Source organism: Oncorhynchus tshawytscha, linkage group LG29 (assembly GCF_018296145.1).
Source record: "Oncorhynchus tshawytscha isolate Ot180627B linkage group LG29, Otsh_v2.0, whole genome shotgun sequence".
Classification (NCBI taxonomy): domain Eukaryota; kingdom Metazoa; phylum Chordata; class Actinopteri; order Salmoniformes; family Salmonidae; genus Oncorhynchus; species Oncorhynchus tshawytscha.
The window spans coordinates 31,038,030-31,044,285 of NC_056457.1; positions in this window are offsets into that span (position 1 = coordinate 31,038,030).

Consider the following 6,256-nt stretch of genomic DNA (forward strand, 5'->3'; position numbering starts at 1 on the left):
ATGCACTTTGAAAATAGACTGTTTCTATGTGGTCTTCAGAATGACATGCGTTTAAACAAAAGTGAATAATTGAATACATCAATGCAAAATATGCCTAAACAACTAAAATAGTCTATAAGTCTTTTTTAAATGTTTAGATAAGACTCTTACAGTAGGCTTTTTACACATTTTGTTATGTTAGAGCCTTATTTGAAAGTGGATGAAATGTTTTTTTCCCTCATCAATTTGACAAAGTAAAACAAGTTTTTAGAAAATGTTGCTAATTTATTAAAATGAAAAACTGGAATATCACATTTACCCAACTATTCAGACCCTTAACTCAGTACTTTGTTGAAAACCTTTGGCAGTGATTACAGCCTCAAGTCTTCTTGGGTATGACTCTACAAGCTTGGCACTCCTGTATTTGGCTAGTTTCTCCCATTTTTCTCTGCAGATCCTCTCAAGCTCTGTCAGGTTGGATGGGGAGTGTCGTTGCACAGCTATTTTCAGGTCTCTCCAGAGATGTTTATTCGGTTTCAAGCCCTGTCTCTGGTTGGGCCACTCAAGGACATTCAAAGACTTGTCCTGAAGCCACTCCTGCGTTGTCTTGGCTGTGTGCTTAGGGTCGTTGTCCTGTTGGAAGGTGAACCTTGACCCCAATCTGAGGTTCTGAGCGCTCTGGAGCAGGTTAGTACTTTGCTCCATTCATTTTTCCCTCGATCCTGACTAGTCTCCCAGTCCCTCCCCACAGCATGATGCTGCCACCAGTATGCAAACTCCAAGCGGGCTGTCATGTGCCTTTACTGAGGAGTGGCTTCCGTCTGTCCACTCTACCATAGAGGCCTGATTGGTGGAGTGCTGCAGAGATGGTTGTCCTTCTGGTAGGTTCTCCCATCTCCACAGAGGAACTCTGGAGCTCTGTCAGAGTGACCATTGGGTTCTTGGTCACCTCCCTGACAAACACCCTTCTCCTCCAATTGCTCAATTTGGCTGGGCGGCCAGCACTAGGAAGAGTCTTGGTGGTTCCAAACTTCTTCCATTTAAGAATGCTGGAGGCCACTGTGTTCTTGAGAACCTTCAATGCTGCAGACATTTTTTGGTACCCTTCCCCAGGAGCTAGGAGCTCTACGGACAATTCCTTTGACCTCATTGCTTGGTTTTTGCTCTGACATGCACTGTCAACTGTGGGAACTTATATAGACAGGTGTGTGCCTTTCCAAATCATGTCTAGTCAATTGAATTTTCAACAGGTGGACACAAATCAAGTTGTAGAAACATCTCAAATCAAATCAAATCAAATCAAATTTTATTTGTCACATACACATGGTTAGCAGATGTTAATGCGAGTGTAGCGAAATGCTTGTGCTTCTAGTTCCGACAATGCAGTAATAACGAGCAAGTAATCTAACTAACAATTCCAAAAAAACTACTGTCTTATACACAGTGTAAGGGGATAAAGAATATGTACATAAGGATATATGAATGAGTGATGGTACAGAGCAGCATAGGCAAGATACAGTAGATGATATCGAGTACAGTATATACATATGAGATAAGTATGTAAACCAAGTGGCATAGTTAAAGTGGCTAGTGATACATGTATTACATAAGGATGCAGTCGATGATATAGAGTACAGTATCAACGTATGCATATGAGATGAACAATGTAGGGTAAGTAACATTATATAAGGTAGCATTGTTTAAAGTGGCTAGTGATATATTTGCATCATTTCCCATCAATTCCCATGATTAAAGTGGCTGGAGTAGAGTCAGTGTCATTGACAGTGTGTTGGCAGTAGCCACTCAATGTTAGTGGTGGCTGTTTAACAGTCTGATGGCCTTGAGATAGAAGCTGTTTTTCAGTCTCTCGGTCCCAGCTTTGATGCACCTGTACTGACCTCGCCTTCTGGATGACAGCGGGGTGAACAGGCAGTGGCTCGGGTGGTTGATGTCCTTGATGATCTTTATGGCCTTCCTGTAGCATCGGGTGGTGTAGGTGTCCTGGAGGGCAGGTAGTTTGCCCCCGGTGATGCGTTGTGCAGACCTCACTACCCTCTGGAGAGCCTTACGGTTGAGGGCGGTGCAGTTGCCATACCAGGCGGTGATACAGCCTGCCAGGATGCTCTCGATTGTGCATCTGTAGAAGTTTGTGAGTGCTTTTGGTGACAAGCCGAATTTCTTCAGCCTCCTGAGGTTGAAGAGGCGCTGCTGCGCCTTCCTCACGATGCTGTCTGTGTGAGTGGACCAATTCAGTTTGTCTGTGATGTGTATGCCGAGGAACTTAAAACTTGCTACCCTCTCCACTACTGTTCCATCGATGTGGATGGGGGTGTTCCCTCTGCTGTTTCCTGAAGTCCACAATCATCTCCTTAGTTTTGTTGATGTTGAGTGTGAGGTTATTTTCCTGACACCACACTCCGAGGGCCCTCACCTCCTCCCTGTAGGCCGTCTCGTCGTTGTTGGTAATCAAGCCTACCACTGTTGTGTCGTCCGCAAACTTGATGATTGAGTTGGAGGCGTGCATGGCCACGCAGTCGTGGGTGAACAGGGAGTACAGGAGAGGGCTCAGAACGCACCCTTGTGGGGCCCCAGTGTTGAGGATCAGCGGGGAGGAGATGTTGTTGCCTACCCTCACCACCTGGGGGCGGCCCGTCAGGAAGTCCAGTACCCAGTTGCACAGGGCGGGGTCGAGACCCAGGGTCTCGAGCTTGATGACGAGCTTGGAGGGTACTATGGTGTTGAATGCCGAGCTGTAGTCGATGAACAGCATTCTCACATAGGTATTCCTCTTGTCCAGATGGGTTAGGGCAGTGTGCAGTGTGGTTGAGATTGCATCGTCTGTGGACCTATTTGGGCGGTAAGCAAATTGGAGTGGGTCAAGGGTGTCAGGTAGGGTGGAGGTGATATGGTCCTTGACTAGTCTCTCAAAGCACTTCATGATGACGGATGTGAGTGCTACGGGGCGGTAGTCGTTTAGCTCAGTTACCTTAGCTTTCTTGGGAACAGGAACAATGGTGGCCCTCTTGAAGCATGTGGGAACAGCAGACTGGTATAGGGATTGATTGAATATGTCCGTAAACACACCGGCCAGCTGGTCTGCGCATGCTCTGAGGGCGCGGCTGGGGATGCCGTCTGGGCCTGCAGCCTTGCGAGGGTTAACACGTTTAAATGTCTTACTTACTCACTTACTCACTCAAGGATGATCAATGGAATCAGGATGTACCTGATCTCCATTTTGAGTCTCATAGCACAGGGTCTGAATACTTGTGTAAATGAGGTATTTCTGTTTTATAATTTTAATACATTTGCGCAAAAAAAATTAAAACCTGTTTTTGAATTGTGATTATGGGGTATGTGTAGATTGATGAAGATGTTTTATTTATTTTTTTAAAATCAATTTTAGAATAAGTCTGTAGTGGAATAAAATGTGGAAAAAGTGAAGGGGTCTGAATAATTTCTGAATGCCCTGTATGTTACAGTATTTACAGTACATATTCCAAAAATGTGCCCTTATGCACCTTACGAACAGTACACCATTATGTATCCTCTATACCAGAGGAAGGTCCTAAAAAAGCCTCTAAAAATTGAAGGCCCTAAAAATGGCCAGAATCCACCCAAGTCTCAGTCTGTTCTGTCTGCTACCGCATCGATTCTGGGACCAAAATGCTCCTGAACATCTTCTATCCCAAAGCCATAAATAAGACTGCTGAATAGTTATTAATCAATTGGGTACCTGGACTTTCTGCTTTCACCCCTACCTACATGTACGTATTACCTCAATCAATCACCCCAACTACACTACATGACCAAAAGTATGTGGACACCTGCTCGTCAAACATCTCATTCCAAATTCATGGGCATTAATATGGAGTCGTTCCCCCCCTTGGCTACTATAACAGCCTCCTCTCTTCTGGAAAGGCTTTCCACTAGATGTTGCAACATTGCTGCAGGGACTTGCTTCCATTCAGCCACAAGAGCCCTAGTGTGGTCGGGCACTGATGTTGGGCGATTATGCCTGGCTCGCAGTCGGTGTTCATATTCATCCCAAAGGTGTTTGATGGGTTTGAGATCAGGGCTCTGTGCAGGCCAGTCAAGTTGTTCCACACAAATCTCGACAAACCATTTCTGTATGGACCTCGGGGGCATTGTCATGCTGAAACAGGAAAGGGCCTTACCCAAACTGTTGCCACAAAGTTGGAAGCACAGAATTGTCTAGAATGTTATTGTATGGCGTAGCGTTAAGCTTTCCCTTCACTGGAAGTAAGGGGCCTAGCCCGAACCATGAAAAATAGCCCCAAACCATTATTCCTCCACCAAATTTTACAGTTGGCACTATGCATTGCGACAGGTAGCATTCTCCTGGCATCCACCAAACCTACATTTGTCTGCTGGACTGCCAGAATGTGAAGCGTAATTCATCACTCCAGAGAAAGCGTTTCCGCTGCTCCAGAGTCCAATGGCGGCGAGGTTTATGCCACACCATCCGGCGCTTGTCATTGCACATGGTGATCTTAGGCTTGTATGCGGCTGCTCGGCCATGGAAATCCATTTCATGAATCTCCCAACAAACACAGTTGCTTCCAGAGGCAGTTTGGAACTCAGTAGTGGGTGTTGCAACCGAGGACACACCATTTTTACATGCTACGTTTTACAGCACTCGGCGGTCCCGTTCTATGAGCTTGTGTGGCCTACCACTTCACAGCTGAGCCGTTGTTTCTCCTAGATGTTTCCAATTCACAATTTGCAGTTGCCCGGGGCAGCTCTAGCAGGGCAGAAAGCTGATGAACTGACGTGTTGGAAAGGTGGCATCCTATGAACGTCACTGAGCCCTTCAGTAACGCCTTTCTACTGGCATTGTTGTCTATGGAGATTGCATGGCTGTGTGCTTGATTTATATACAGTGGGGCAAAAAAGTATTTAGTCAGCCACCAATTGTGCAAGTTCTCCCACTTAAAAAGATGAGAGAGGCCTGTAATTTTCATCATAGGTACCCTTCAACTATGATTGACAAAATGAGGGAAAGAAATCCAGAAAATCACATTGTAGGATTTGTTCTGAATTTATTTGCAAATTATGATGCCAGGTTAAATAAAGGTTAAATAAAAATAAATAAAATAAGCATTTTGACAGGAAAATGGTCCAATTTACACACTTATCAAGAGAACATCCCTGGTCATCTCTACTGCCTCTAATCTGGAGGACTCACTAAACAGAGAACATCCCTGGTCATCCATACTGCCTCTGATCTGGAGGATTCACTAAACAGAGAACATCCCTGGTCATCCCTACTGCCTCTGATCTGGTGAACTCACAAAACAGAGAACATCCCTGGTCATCCCTATTGCCTCTGATCTGGAGGACTCACTAAACAGAGAACATCCCTGGTCATCCCTACTGCCTCTGATCTGGAGGACTCACTAAACAGAGAACATCCCTGGTCATCCCTACTGCCTCTGATCTGGAGGACTCACAAAACAGAACATCCCTGGTCATCCCTACTGCCTCTGATCTGCTGAACTCACTAAACAGAGAACATCCCTAGTCATCCCTACTGCCTCTGATCTGGAGGACTCACTAAACAGAGAACATATCTGGTCGTCCCTACTGCCTCTGATCTGGAGGACTCACTAAACAGATAACATCCCTGGTCATCCCTACTGCCTCTGATCTGGTGGACTCACTAAACAGAGAACATCCCTGGTCATCCCTACTGCCTCTGATCTGTTATTGTTTTTTTAAACCTTAACTTTAACACTAACCCTAAACCTAACATTAACCCTAACCCTAACTTTAACCCTAACCCTAACATTAACCCTAACCCTAAACCTAACCCTAACCTTAACCCTAAACCTAACCCTAAAATGAACCCTAGCTCCTAACCCTAAAACGAACCCTAGCTCCTAACCCTAAAATGAACCCTAATCTTGAATGTAATTCTAACTCTAATTCCCACAACACTAAAGCCCTAGATAAAAGTTGGTCAAATTTTAGATCTTTTAACACGCACACACACACACACACACACACACACACACACACACACACACACACACACACACACACACACACACACACACACACACAGAGGTTTGGCTATAAATGGCTCCATCTGGTGTAGCAAATGAAGCATCGCTTCTCAAATACATGTTTTCAGGTTGTCTGAATGTGTGATTTTGGCTTGAAAAGCCATGTGTCAACAGGTCCTCAATAGACAAGTTGGGTAATGCAATTTAAACCGTGGTGAATAAAATACTCAACTATCATACTTGAGTAAAAG